Raw genomic sequence first — 15,892 nt, 5'->3', positions numbered from 1 at the left:
TCACGGGACTCGTCTGAAGGTAATCTATGTACCGGTTAAAATGACAGATTTTTTAACCAAGGAAGAAATGAATAAATGTTGTGCGATGTTGAACCCACGAGTGCAGAGCACAATGGATTAGCAGTCCATTGCCTTTATCACTCATCCACCTCGTTCAGCACTCCAACCAGTTGCCCAAGAACCGCCTGTCTCTGATTGTTAAAAGCTCTACAAATGGGCTCATCCGGGATTTGAACCCGGGACCTCTCGCACCCGAAGCGAGAATCATACCCCTAGACCAACGAGCCAATTTATCTAAGGTGTTTTTTTGCAATCGCCAGCAATGACGGTGAGGATTTGGATTGACAGGTCGATGGTGCCAGGCCACAGTGAATCAAGTGAGTGTTGGTGGTATACTTGTGAGCATAGCTATCTTCAAAGCAGTTGATCAGGTTTCAGTTCAAATACTCTGTAATTCATCTGCTGAGTCTTTCAGATTCAATCTTCATTAGCTGTAACAGCAAGAAACAAATGAAGAAAGAGCTAAATGTAGATTAAAAAAATGAAAAAGTAGACATCAAAATCAATTGGATCTCATTTCATTTGATGCGATTGACGCACCGGTACGTGAATAAAATAAAAAATCCCCATTGGAATCTGTCTGTTTTAAACTAGAAATGTCACTTATTTTGCACTGGATGCTTCTCAAACCTCCATAACCGCTGATGTCACTCCTCTGCATCTTTGGTGAAATGCGGCAGAGCGAGAGCAATGTTAGTCAAAACATGACATATCCTGAAAATGTGTCTTCTCATACAAATGGCTGTAGCTTCCTGACCGGTTTGACCTACAAAATCGTTTGACCATTACATGGAAAGGGGAGACTCTCACAAACACAATGTCCTTCTCAGTTTTGCTCTACGACCTCCACAAGGGTCACGGTACTCGTCTGAAGGTAATCTATGTACCGGTTAAAATGACAGATTTTTTAACCAAGGAAGAAATGAATAAATGTTGTGAGATGTTGAACCCACGAGTGCAGAGCACAATGGATTAGCAGTCCATTGCCTTTATCACTCATCCACCTCGTTCAGCACTCCAACCAGTTGCCCAAGAACCGCCTGTCTCTGATTGTTAAAAGCTCTACAAATGGGCTCATCCGGGATTTGAACCCAGGACCTCTCGCACCCGAAGTGAGAATCATAGCCCTAGACCAACGAGCCACTTTATCTAAGGTGTTTTTTTGCAATCGCCAGCAATGACGGTGAGGATTTGGATTGACAGGTCGATGGTGCCAGGCCACAGTGAATCAAGTGAGTGTTGGTGGTATACTTGTGAGCATAGCTATCTTCAAAGCAGTTGATCAGGTTTCAGTTCAAATACTCTGTAATTCATCTGCTGAGTCTTTCAGATTCAATCTTCATTAGCTGTAACAGCAAGAAACAAATGAAGAAAGAGCTAAATGTAGATTAAAAAAATGAAAAAGTAGACATCAAAATCAATTGGATCTCATTTCATTTGATGCGATTGACGCACCGGTACGTGAATAAAATTAAAAATCCCCATTGGAATCTGTCTGTTTTAAACTAGAAATGTCACTTAGTTTGCACTGGATGCTTCTCAAACCTCCATAACCGCTGATGTCACTCCTCTGCATCTTTGGTGAAATGCGGCAGAGCGAGAGCAATGTTAGTCAAAACATGACATATCCTGAAAATGTGTCTTCTCATACAAATGGCTGTAGCTTCCTGACCGGTTTGACCTACAAAATCGTTTGACCATTACATGGAAAGGGGAGACTCTCACAAACACAATGTCCGTCTCAGTGTTGCTCTACGACCTCCACAAGGGTCACGGGACTCGTCTGAAGGTAATCTATGTACCGGTTAAAATGACAGATTTTTTAACCAAGGAAGAAATGAATAAATGTTGTGCGATGTTGAACCCACGAGTGCAGAACACAATGGATTAGCAGTCCATTGCCTTTATCACTCATCCACCTCGTTCAGCACTCCAACCAGTTGCCCAAGAACCGCCTGTTTCTGATTGTTAAAAGCTCTACAAATGGGCTCATCCGGGATTTGAACCCGGGACTTCTCGCACCCGAAGTGAGAATCATACCCCTAGACCAACAAGCCACTTTATCTAAGGTGTTTTTTTGCAATCGCCAGCAATGACGGTGAGGATTTGGATTGACAGGTCGATGGTGCCAGGCCACAGTGAATCAAGTGAGTGTTGGTGGTATACTTGTGAGCATAGCTATCTTCAAAGCAGTTGATCAGGTTTCAGTTCAAATACTCTGTAATTCATCTGCTGAGTCTTTCTGATTCAATCTTCATTAGCTGTAACAGCAAGAAACAAATGAAGAAAGAGCTAAATGTAGATTAAAAAAATGAAAAAGTAGACATCAAAATCAATTGGATCTCATTTCATTTGATCCGATTGACGCACCGGTACGTGAATAAAATAAAAAATCCCCATTGGAATCTGTCTGTTTTAAACTAGAAATGTCACTTATTTTGCACTGGATGCTTCTCAAACCTCCATAACCGCTGATGTCACTCCTCTGCATCTTTGGTGAAATGCGGCAGAGCGAGAGCAATGTTAGTCAAAACATGACATATCCCGAAAATGTGTCTTCTCATACAAATGGCTGTAGCTTCCTGACCGGTTTGACCTACAAAATCGTTTGACCATTACATGGAAAGGGGAGACTCTCACAAACACAATGTCCTTCTCAGTTTTGCTCTACGACCTCCACAAGGGTCACGGGACTCGTCTGAAGGTAATCTATGTACCGGTTAAAATGACAGATTTTTTAACCAAGGAAGAAATGAATAAATGTTGTGCGATGTTGAACCCACGAGTGCAGAGCACAATGGATTAGCAGTCCATTGCCTTTATCACTCATCCACCTCGTTCAGCACTCCAACCAGTTGCCCAAGAACCGCCTGTCTCTGATTGTTAAAAGCTCTACAAATGGGGTCATCCGGGATTTGAACCCGGGACCTCTCGCACCCGAAGCGAGAATCATGCCCCTAGACCAACGAGCCACTTTATCTAAGGTGTTTTTTTGCAGTCGCCAGCAATGACGGTGAGGATTTGGATTGACAGGTCGATGGTGCCAGGCCACAGTGAATCAAGTGAGTGTTGGTGGTATACTTGTGAGCATAGCTATCTTCAAAGCAGTTGATCAGGTTTCAGTTCAAATACTCTGTAATTCATCTGCTGAGTATATCAGATTCAATCTTCATTAGCTGTAACAGCAAGAAACAAATGAAGAAAGAGCTAAATGTAGATAAAAAAAATGAAAAAGTAGACATCAAAATCAATTGGATCTCATTTCATTTGATCCGATTGAAGCACCGGTACGTGAATAAAATTAATAATCCCCATTGGAATCTGTCTGTTTTAAACTAGAAATGTCACTTATTTTGCACTGCATGCTTCTCAAACCTTCATAACCGCCGATGTCACACCTCTGCATCTTTGGTGAAATGCGGCAGAGCGAGAGCAATGTTAGTCAAAACATGACATATCCCGAAAATGTGTCTTCTCATACAAATGGCTGTAGCTTCCTGACCGGTTTGACCTACAAAATCGTTTGACCATTACATGGAAAGGGGAGACTCTCACAAACACAATGTCCTTCTCAGTTTTGCTCTACGACCTCCACAAGGGTCACGGGACTCGTCTGAAGGTAATCTATGTACCGGTTAAAATGACAGATTTTTTAACCAAGGAAGAAATGAATAAATGTTGTGCGATGTTGAACCCACGAGTGCAGAGCACAATGGATTAGCAGTCCATTGCCTTTATCACTCATCCACCTCGTTCAGCACTCCAACCAGTTGCCCAAGAACCGCCTATCTCTGATTGTTAAAAGCTCTACAAATGGGGTCATCCGGGATTTGAACATGGGATCTCTCGCACCCGAAGCTAGAATCATACCCCTAGACCAACGAGCCACTTTATCTAAGGTGTTTTTTTGCAGTCGCCAGCAATGACGGTGAGGATTTGGATTGACAGGTCGATGGTGCCAGGCCACAGTGAATCACTTGAGTGTTGGTGGTATACTTGTGAGCATAGCTATCTTCAAAGCAGTTGACCAAGTTTCAGTTCAAATACTCTGTAATTCATCTGCTGAGTCTTTCAGATTCAATCTTCATTAGCTGTAACAGCAAGAAACAAATGAAGAAAGAGCTAAATGTAGATTAAAAAAATGAAAAAGTAGACATCAAAATCAATTGGATCTCAATTCATTTGATCCGATTGACGCACCAGTACGTGAATAAAATAAAAAATCCCCATTGGAATCTGTCTGTTTTAAACTAGAAATGTCACTTATTTTGCACTGGATGCTTCTCAAACCTCCATAACCGCTGATGTCACACCTCTGCATCTTTGGTGAAATGCGGCAGAGCGAGAGCAATGTTAGTCAAAACATGACATATCCCGAAAATGTGTCTTCTCATACAAATGGCTGTAGCTTCCTGACCGGTTTGACCTACAAAATCGTTTGACCATTACATGGAAAGGGGAGACTCTCACAAACACAATGTCCTTCTCAGTTTTGCTCTACGACCTCCACAAGGGTCACGGGACTCGTCTGAAGGTAATCTATGTACAGGTTAAAATGACAGATTTTTTAACCAAGGAAGAAATGAATAAATGTTGTGCGATGCTGAACCCACGAGTGCAGAGCACAATGGATTAGCTGTCCATTGCCTTTATCACTCATCCACCTCGTTCAGCACTCATCCACCTCGTTCAGCACTCCAACCAGTTGCCCAAGAACCGCCTGTCTCTGATTGTTAAAAGCTCTACAAATGGGCTCATCCGGGATTTGAATCCTGTACCTCTCGCACCCGAAGCGAGAATCATACCCCTAGACCAACGAGCCACTTTATCTAAGGTATTTCTTTGCAGTCGCCAGCAATGACAGTGAGGATTTGGATTGACAGGTCGATGGTGCCAGGCCACAGTGAATCGCGTGAGAGTTGGTGGTATACTTGTGAGCATAGCTATCTTCAAAGCAGTTGATCAGGTTTCAGTTCAAATACTCTGTAATTCATCTGCTGAGTCTTTCAGATTCAATCTTCATTAGCTGTAACAGCAAGAAACAAATGAAGAAAGAGCTAAATGTAGATTAAAAAAATGAAAAAGTAGACATCAAAATCAATTGGATCTCATTTAATTTGATCCGATTGACGCACCGGTACGTGAATAAAATAAAAAATCCCCATTGGAATCTGTCTGTTTTAAACTAGAAATGTCACTTATTTTGCACTGGATGCTTCTCAAACCTCCATAACCGCTGATGTCACTCCTCTGCATCTTTGGTGAAATGCGGCAGAGCGAGAGCAATGTTAGTCAAAACATGACATATCCCGAAAATGTGTCTTCTCATACAAATGGCTGTAGCTTCCTGACCGGTTTGACCTACAAAATCGTTTGACCATTACATGGAAAGGGGAGACTCTCACAAACACAATGTCCTTCTCAGTTTTGCTCTACGACCTCCACAAGGGTCACGGGACTCGTCTGAAGGTAATCTATGTACCGGTTAAAATGACAGATTTTTTAACCAAGGAAGAAATGAATAAATGTTGTGCGATGTTGAACCCACGAGTGCAGAGCACAATGGATTAGCAGTCCATTGCCTTTATCACTCATCCACCTCGTTCAGCACTCCAACCAGTTGCCCAAGAACCGCCTATCTCTGATTGTTAAAAGCTCTACAAATGGGGTCATCCGGGATTTGAACATGGGATCTCTCGCACCCGAAGCTAGAATCACACCCCTAGACCAACGAGCCACTTTATCTAAGGTGTTTTTTTGCAGTCGCCAGCAATGACGGTGAGGATTTGGATTGACAGGTCGATGGTGCCAGGCCACAGTGAATCACGTGAGAGTTGGTGGTATACTTGTGAGCATCGCTGTCTTCCAAGCAGTTGATCAGGTTTCAGTTCAAATACTTTGTAATTCACCTGCTGAGTCTTTCAGATTCAATCTTCATTAGCTGTAACAGCAACAAACAAATGAAGAAAGAGCTAATGTAGATTAAAAAAATTAAAAAGTAGACATCAAAATCAATTGGATCTCATTTCATTTGATCCGATTGACGCACCGGTACGTGAATAAAATTAAAAATCCCCATTGGAATCTGTCTGTTTTAACCTAGAAATGTCACTTATTTTGCACTGGATGCTTCTCAAACCTCCACAACCGCTGATGTCACACCTCTGCATCTTTGGTGAAATGCGGCAGAGCGAGAGCAATGTTAGTCAAAACATGACATAACCCTGAAAATTTGTCTTCTCATACAAATGGCTGTAGCTTCCTGACCGGTTTGACCTACAAAATCGTTTGACCATTACATGGAAAGGGGAGACTCTCACAAACACAATGTCCTTCTCAGTTTTGCTCTACGACCTCCACAAGGGTCACGGGACTCGTCTGAAGGTAATCTATGTACCGGTTAAAATGACAGATTTTTTAACCAAGGAAGAAATGAATAAATGTTGTGCGATGTTGAACCCACGAGTGCAGAGCACAATGGATTAGCAGTCCATTGCCTTTATCACTCATCCACCTCATTCAGCACTCATCCCGAGACCTCTCGCACCCGAAGCGAGAATCATACCCCTAGACCAACGAGCCGCTTTATCTAAGGCATTTTTTTGCAGTTGCCAGCAATGACGGTGAGGATTTGCATTGACAGGTCGATGGTGCCAGGCCACAGTGAATCACTTGAGTGTTGGTGGTATACTTGTGAGCATAGCTATCTTCAAAGCAGTTGACCAGGTTTCAGTTCAAATACTCTGTAATTCATCTGCTGAGTCTTTCAGATTCAATCTTCATTAGCTGTAACAGCAAGAAACAAATGAAGAAAGAGCTAAATGTAGATTAAAAAAATGAAAAAGTAGACATCAAAATCAATTGGATCTCAATTCATTTGATCCGATTGACGCACCAGTACGTGAATAAAATAAAAAATCCCCATTGGAATCTGTCTGTTTTAAACTAGAAATGTCACTTATTTTGCACTGGATGCTTCTCAAACCTCCATAACCGCTGATGTCACACCTCTGCATCTTTGGTGAAATGCGGCAGAGCGAGAGCAATGTTAGTCAAAACATGACATATCCCGAAAATGTGTCTTCTCATACAAATGGCTGTAGCTTCCTGACCGGTTTGACCTACAAAATCGTTTGACCATTACATGGAAAGGGGAGACTCTCACAAACACAATGTCCTTCTCAGTTTTGCTCTACGACCTCCACAAGGGTCACGGGACTCGTCTGAAGGTAATCTATGTACAGGTTAAAATGACAGATTTTTTAACCAAGGAAGAAATGAATAAATGTTGTGCGATGCTGAACCCACGAGTGCAGAGCACAATGGATTAGCTGTCCATTGCCTTTATCACTCATCCACCTCGTTCAGCACTCATCCACCTCGTTCAGCACTCCAACCAGTTGCCCAAGAACCGCCTGTCTCTGATTGTTAAAAGCTCTACAAATGGGCTCATCCGGGATTTGAATCCTGTACCGCTCGCACCCGAAGCGAGAATCATACCCCTAGACCAACGAGCCACTTTATCTAAGGTATTTCTTTGCAGTCGCCAGCAATGACAGTGAGGATTTGGATTGACAGGTCGATGGTGCCAGGCCACAGTGAATCGCGTGAGAGTTGGTGGTATACTTGTGAGCATAGCTATCTTCAAAGCAGTTGATCAGGTTTCAGTTCAAATACTCTGTAATTCATCTGCTGAGACTTTCAGATTCAATCTTCATTAGCTGTAACAGCAAGAAACAAATGAAGAAAGAGCTAAATGTAGATTAAAAAAATGAAAAAGTAGACATCAAAATCAATTGGATTTAATTTGATCCGATTGACGCACCGGTACGTGAATGAAATAAAAAATCCCCATTGGAATCTGTCTGTTTTAAACTAGAAATGTCACTTATTTTGCACTGGATGCTTCTCAAACCTCCATAACCGCTGATGTCACACCTCTGCATGTTTGGTGAAATGCGGCAGAGCGAGAGCAATGTTAGTCAAAACATGACATATCCCGAAAATCAGTCTTCTCATACAAATGGCTGTAGCTTCCTGACCGGTTTGACCTACAAAATCGTTTGACAATTACATGGAAAGGGGAGACTCTCACAAACACAATGTCCTTCTCAGTTTTGCTCTACGACCTCCACAAGGGTCACGGGACTCGTCTGAAGGTAATCTATGTACCGGTTAAAATGACAGATATTTTAACCTAGGAAGAAATGAATAAATGTTGTGCGATGCTGAACCCACGAGTGCAGAGGACAATGGATTAGCAGTCCATTGCCTTTATCACTCATCCACCTCGTTCAGCACTCCAACCAGTTGCCCAAGAACCGCCTATCTCTGATTGTTAAAAACTCTACAAATGGGCTCATCCGGGATTTGAACCCGGGACCTCTCGCACCCGAAGTGAGAATCATTCCCCTAGACCAACGAGCCACTTTATCTAAGATATTTTTTGCAGTTGCCAGCAATGACGGTGAGGATTTGGATTGACAGGTCGATGGTGCCAGGCCACAGTGAATCAAGTGAGAGTTGGTGGTATACTTGTGAGCATAGCTATCTTAAAAGCAGTTGATCAGGTTTCAGTTCAAATACTCTGTAATTCATCTGCTGAGTCTTTCAGATTCAATCTTCATTAGCTGTAACAGCAAGAAACAAATGAAGAAAGAGCTAAATGTAGATTAAAAAAATGAAAAAGTAGACATCAAAATCAATTGGATCTCATTTCATTTGATCCGATTGACGCACCGGTACGTGAATAAAATTAAAAATCCCCATTGGAATCTGTCTGTTTTAAACTAGAAATGTCACTTATTTTGCACTGGATGCTTCTCAAACCTCCATAACCGCCGATGTCACTCCTCTGCATCTTTGGTGAAATGCGGCAGAGCGAGAGCAATGTTAGTCAAAACATGACATATCCCGAAAATGTGTCTTCTCATACAAATGGCTGTAGCTTCCTGACCGGTTTGACCTACAAAATCGTTTGACCATTACATGGAAAGGGGAGACTCTCACAAACACAATGTCCTTCTCAGTTTTGCTCTACGACCTCCACAAGGGTCACGGGACTCGTCTGAAGGTAATCTATGTACCGGTTAAAATGACAGATTTTTTAACCAAGGAAGAAATGAATAAATGTTGTGCGATGTTGAACCCACGAGTGCAGAGCACAATGGATTAGCAGTCCATTGCCTTTATCACTCATCCACCTCGTTCAGCACTCCAACCAGTTGCCCAAGAACCGCCTGTCTCTGATTGTTAAAAGCTCTACAAATGGGGTCATCCGGGATTTGAACCCTGGACCTCTCGCACCCGAAGCGAGAATCATGCCCCTAGACCAACGAGCCACTTTATCTAAGGTGTTTTTTTGCAGTCGCCAGCAATGACGGTGAGGATTTGGATTGACAGGTCGATGGTGCCAGGCCACAGTGAATCAAGTGAGTGTTGGTGGTATACTTGTGAGCATAGCTATCTTCAAAGCAGTTGATCAGGTTTCAGTTCAAATACTCTGTAATTCATCTGCTGAGTATATCAGATTCAATCTTCATTAGCTGTAACAGCAAGAAACAAATGAAGAAAGAGCTAAATGTAGATAAAAAAAATGAAAAAGTAGACATCAAAATCAATTGGATCTCATTTCATTTGATCCGATTGAAGCACCGGTACGTGAATAAAATTAATAATCCCCATTGGAATCTGTCTGTTTTAAACTAGAAATGTCACTTATTTTGCACTGCATGCTTCTCAAACCTTCATAACCGCCGATGTCACACCTCTGCATCTTTGGTGAAATGCGGCAGAGCGAGAGCAATGTTAGTCAAAACATGACATATCCCGAAAATGTGTCTTCTCATACAAATGGCTGTAGCTTCCTGACCGGTTTGACCTACAAAATCGTTTGACCATTACATGGAAAGGGGAGACTCTCACAAACACAATGTCCTTCTCAGTTTTGCTCTACGACCTCCACAAGGGTCACGGGACTCGTCTGAAGGTAATCTATGTACCGGTTAAAATGACAGATTTTTTAACCAAGGAAGAAATTAATAAATGTTGTGCGATGTTGAACCCACGAGTGCAGAGCACAATGGATTAGCAGTCCATTGCCTTTATCACTCATCCACCTCATTCAGCACTCATCCCGAGACCTCTCGCACCCGAAGCGAGAATCATACCCCTAGACCAACGAGCCACTTTCTCTATGGTATTTTTTGCAGTCGCCAGCAATGACGGTGAGGATTTGGATTGACAGGTCGATGGTGCCAGGCCACAGTGAATCAAGTGAGTGTTGGTGGTATACTTTTTGAGCATAGCTATCTTCAAAGCAGTTGATCAGGTTTCAGTTCAAATACTCTGTAATTCATCTGCTGAGTCTTTCAGATTCAATCTTCATTAGCTGTAACAGCAAGAAACAAATGAAGAAAGAGCTAAATGTAGATTAAAAAAATGAAAAAGTAGACATCAAAATCAATTGGATCTCATTTCATTTGATCCGATTGACGCACCGGTACGTGAATAAAATTAAAAATCCCCATTGGAATCTGTCTGTTTTAAACTAGAAATGTCACTTATTTTGCACTGGATGCTTCTCAAACCTCCATAACCGCTGATGTCACTCCTCTGCATCTTTGGTGAAATGCGGCAGAGCGAGAGCAATGTTAGTCAAAACATGACATATCCCGAAAATGTGTCTTCTCATACAAATGGCTGTAGCTTCCTGACCGGTTTGACCTACAAAATCGTTTGACCATTACATGGAAAGGGGAGACTCTCACAAACACAATGTCCTTCTCAGTTTTGCTCTACGACCTCCACAAGGGTCACGGGACTCGTCTGAAGGTAATCTATGTACCGGTTAAAATGACAGATTTTTTAACCAAGGAAGAAATGAATAAATGTTGTGCGATGTTGAACCCACGAGTGCAGAGCACAATGGATTAGCAGTCCATTGCCTTTATCACTCATCCACCTCGTTCAGCACTCCAACCAGTTGCCCAAGAACCGCCTATCTCTGATTGTTAAAAGCTCTACAAATGGGGTCATCCGGGATTTGAACATGGGATCTCTCGCACCCGAAGCTAGAATCACACCCCTAGACCAACGAGCCACTTTATCTAAGGTGTTTTTTTGCAGTCGCCAGCAATGACGGTGAGGATTTGGATTGACAGGTCGATGGTGCCAGGCCACAGTGAATCACGTGAGAGTTGGTGGTATACTTGTGAGCATCGCTGTCTTCCAAGCAGTTGACCAGGTTTCAGTTCAAATACTTTGTAATTCACCTGCTGAGTCTTTCAGATTCAATCTTCATTAGCTGTAACAGCAACAAACAAATGAAGAAAGAGCTAATGTAGATTAAAAAAATTTAAAAGTAGACATCAAAATCAATTGGATCTCATTTCATTTGATCCGATTGACGCACCGGTACGTGAATAAAATTAAACATCCCCATTGGAATCTGTCTGTTTTAACCTAGAAATGTCACTTATTTTGCACTGGATGCTTCTCAAACCTCCACAACCGCTGATGTCACACCTCTGCATCTTTGGTGAAATGCGGCAGAGCGAGAGCAATGTTAGTCAAAACATGACATAACCCTGAAAATTTGTCTTCTCATACAAATGGCTGTAGCTTCCTGACCGGTTTGACCTACAAAATCGTTTGACCATTACATGGAAAGGGGAGACTCTCACAAACACAATGTCCTTCTCAGTTTTGCTCTACGACCTCCACAAGGGTCACGGGACTCGTCTGAAGGTAATCTATGTACCGGTTAAAATGACAGATTTTTTAACCAAGGAAGAAATTAATAAATGTTGTGCGATGTTGAACCCACGAGTGCAGAGCACAATGGATTAGCAGTCCATTGCCTTTATCACTCATCCACCTCATTCAGCACTCATCCCGAGACCTCTCGCACCCGAAGCGAGAATCATACCCCTAGACCAACGAGCCACTTTCTCTATGGTATTTTTTGCAGTCGCCAGCAATGACGGTGAGGATTTGGATTGACAGGTCGATGGTGCCAGGCCACAGTGAATCAAGTGAGTGTTGGTGGTATACTTTTTGAGCATAGCTATCTTCAAAGCAGTTGATCAGGTTTCAGTTCAAATACTCTGTAATTCATCTGCTGAGTCTTTCAGATTCAATCTTCATTAGCTGTAACAGCAAGAAACAAATGAAGAAAGAGCTAAATGTAGATTAAAAAAATGAAAAAGTAGACATCAAAATCAATTGGATCTCATTTCATTTGATCCGATTGACGCACCGGTACGTGAATAAAATTAAAAATCCCCATTGGAATCTGTCTGTTTTAAACTAGAAATGTCACTTATTTTGCACTGGATGCTTCTCAAACCTCCATAACCGCCGATGTCACTCCTCTGCATCTTTGGTGAAATGCGGCAGAGCGAGAGCAATGTTAGTCAAAACATGACATATCCCGAAAATGTGTCTTCTCATACAAATGGCTGTAGCTTCCTGACCGGTTTGACCTACAAAATCGTTTGACCATTACATGGAAAGGGGAGACTCTCACAAACACAATGTCCTTCTCAGTTTTGCTCTACGACCTCCACAAGGGTCACGGGACTCGTCTGAAGGTAATCTATGTACCGGTTAAAATGACAGATTTTTTAACCAAGGAAGAAATTAATAAATGTTGTGCGATGTTGAACCCACGAGTGCAGAGCACAATGGATTAGCAGTCCATTGCCTTTATCACTCATCCACCTCGTTCAGCACTCCAACCAGTTGCCCAAGAACCGCCTGTCTCTGATTGTTAAAAGCTCTACAAATGGGGTCATCCGGGATTTGAACCCTGGACCTCTCGCACCCGAAGCGAGAATCATGCCCCTAGACCAACGAGCCACTTTATCTAAGGTGTTTTTTTGCAGTCGCCAGCAATGACGGTGAGGATTTGGATTGACAGGTCGATGGTGCCAGGCCACAGTGAATCAAGTGAGTGTTGGTGGTATACTTGTGAGCATAGCTATCTTCAAAGCAGTTGATCAGGTTTCAGTTCAAATACTCTGTAATTCATCTGCTGAGTATATCAGATTCAATCTTCATTAGCTGTAACAGCAAGAAACAAATGAAGAAAGAGCTAAATGTAGATAAAAAAAATGAAAAAGTAGACATCAAAATCAATTGGATCTCATTTCATTTGATCCGATTGAAGCACCGGTACGTGAATAAAATTAATAATCCCCATTGGAATCTGTCTGTTTTAAACTAGAAATGTCACTTATTTTGCACTGCATGCTTCTCAAACCTTCATAACCGCCGATGTCACACCTCTGCATCTTTGGTGAAATGCGGCAGAGCGAGAGCAATGTTAGTCAAAACATGACATATCCCGAAAATGTGTCTTCTCATACAAATGGCTGTAGCTTCCTGACCGGTTTGACCTACAAAATCGTTTGACCATTACATGGAAAGGGGAGACTCTCACAAACACAATGTCCTTCTCAGTTTTGCTCTACGACCTCCACAAGGGTCACGGGACTCGTCTGAAGGTAATCTATGTACCGGTTAAAATGACAGATTTTTTAACCAAGGAAGAAATGAATAAATGTTGTGCGATGTTGAACCCACGAGTGCAGAGCACAATGGATTAGCAGTCCATTGCCTTTATCACTCATCCACCTCATTCAGCACTCATCCCGAGACCTCTCGCACCCGAAGCGAGAATCATACCCCTAGACCAACGAGCCACTTTCTCTATGGTATTTTTTGCAGTCGCCAGCAATGACGGTGAGGATTTGGATTGACAGGTCGATGGTGCCAGGCCACAGTGAATCAAGTGAGTGTTGGTGGTATACTTTTTGAGCATAGCTATCTTCAAAGCAGTTGATCAGGTTTCAGTTCAAATACTCTGTAATTCATCTGCTGAGTCTTTCAGATTCAATCTTCATTAGCTGTAACAGCAAGAAACAAATGAAGAAAGAGCTAAATGTAGATTAAAAAAATGAAAAAGTAGACATCAAAATCAATTGGATCTCATTTCATTTGATCCGATTGACGCACCGGTACGTGAATAAAATTAAAAATCCCCATTGGAATCTGTCTGTTTTAAACTAGAAATGTCACTTATTTTGCACTGGATGCTTCTCAAACCTCCATAACCGCTGATGTCACTCCTCTGCATCTTTGGTGAAATGCGGCAGAGCGAGAGCAATGTTAGTCAAAACATGACATATCCCGAAAATGTGTCTTCTCATACAAATGGCTGTAGCTTCCTGACCGGTTTGACCTACAAAATCGTTTGACCATTACATGGAAAGGGGAGACTCTCACAAACACAATGTCCTTCTCAGTTTTGCTCTACGACCTCCACAAGGGTCACGGGACTCGTCTGAAGGTAATCTATGTACCGGTTAAAATGACAGATTTTTTAACCAAGGAAGAAATGAATAAATGTTGTGCGATGTTGAACCCACGAGTGCAGAGCACAATGGATTAGCAGTCCATTGCCTTTATCACTCATCCACCTCGTTCAGCACTCCAACCAGTTGCCCAAGAACCGCCTATCTCTGATTGTTAAAAGCTCTACAAATGGGGTCATCCGGGATTTGAACATGGGATCTCTCGCACCCGAAGCTAGAATCACACCCCTAGACCAACGAGCCACTTTATCTAAGGTGTTTTTTTGCAGTCGCCAGCAATGACGGTGAGGATTTGGATTGACAGGTCGATGGTGCCAGGCCACAGTGAATCACGTGAGAGTTGGTGGTATACTTGTGAGCATCGCTGTCTTCCAAGCAGTTGACCAGGTTTCAGTTCAAATACTTTGTAATTCACCTGCTGAGTCTTTCAGATTCAATCTTCATTAGCTGTAACAGCAACAAACAAATGAAGAAAGAGCTAATGTAGATTAAAAAAATTAAAAAGTAGACATCAAAATCAATTGGATCTCATTTCATTTGATCCGATTGACGCACCGGTACGTGAATAAAATTAAACATCCCCATTGGAATCTGTCTGTTTTAACCTAGAAATGTCACTTATTTTGCACTGGATGCTTCTCAAACCTCCACAACCGCTGATGTCACACCTCTGCATCTTTGGTGAAATGCGGCAGAGCGAGAGCAATGTTAGTCAAAACATGACATAACCCTGAAAATTTGTCTTCTCATACAAATGGCTGTAGCTTCCTGACCGGTTTGACCTACAAAATCGTTTGACCATTACATGGAAAGGGGAGACTCTCACAAACACAATGTCCTTCTCAGTTTTGCTCTACGACCTCCACAAGGGTCACGGGACTCGTCTGAAGGTAATCTATGTACCGGTTAAAATGACAGATTTTTTAACCAAGGAAGAAATTAATAAATGTTGTGCGATGTTGAACCCACGAGTGCAGAGCACAATGGATTAGCAGTCCATTGCCTTTATCACTCATCCACCTCATTCAGCACTCATCCCGAGACCTCTCGCACCCGAAGCGAGAATCATACCCCTAGACCAACGAGCCACTTTCTCTATGGTATTTTTTGCAGTCGCCAGCAATGACGGTGAGGATTTGGATTGACAGGTCGATGGTGCCAGGCCACAGTGAATCAAGTGAGTGTTGGTGGTATACTTTTTGAGCATAGCTATCTTCAAAGCAGTTGATCAGGTTTCAGTTCAAATACTCTGTAATTCATCTGCTGAGTCTTTCAGATTCAATCTTCATTAGCTGTAACAGCAAGAAACAAATGAAGAAAGAGCTAAATGTAGATTAAAAAAATGAAAAAGTAGACATCAAAATCAATTGGATCTCATTTCATTTGATCCGATTGACGCACCGGTACGTGAATAAAATTAAAAATCCCCATTGGAATCTGTCTGTTTTAAACTA

The 15,892-nt window shown here is 42.2% G+C and overlaps 1 non-coding gene across 1 annotated transcript; it reads right to left on the bottom strand.

Annotated features, from left to right (window-relative positions):
- Positions 1 to 215: 215 nt before the first annotated feature.
- Positions 216 to 287, bottom strand: trnap-cgg (transfer RNA proline (anticodon CGG)). The gene has a single exon. It is a non-coding gene; the product is annotated as a tRNA-Pro (tRNA).
- Positions 288 to 15,892: the final 15,605 nt, after the last annotated feature.

The sequence above is a fragment of the Oncorhynchus mykiss genome, chromosome 15 (assembly GCF_057628025.1).
Source record: "Oncorhynchus mykiss isolate SJ-2025 chromosome 15, ASM5762802v1, whole genome shotgun sequence".
NCBI classification, from domain to species: Eukaryota; Metazoa; Chordata; class Actinopteri; order Salmoniformes; family Salmonidae; genus Oncorhynchus; species Oncorhynchus mykiss.
The sequence above is the reverse complement of the archived record's forward strand: the minus strand, read 5'-3'. Positions and strand labels throughout refer to the sequence as shown.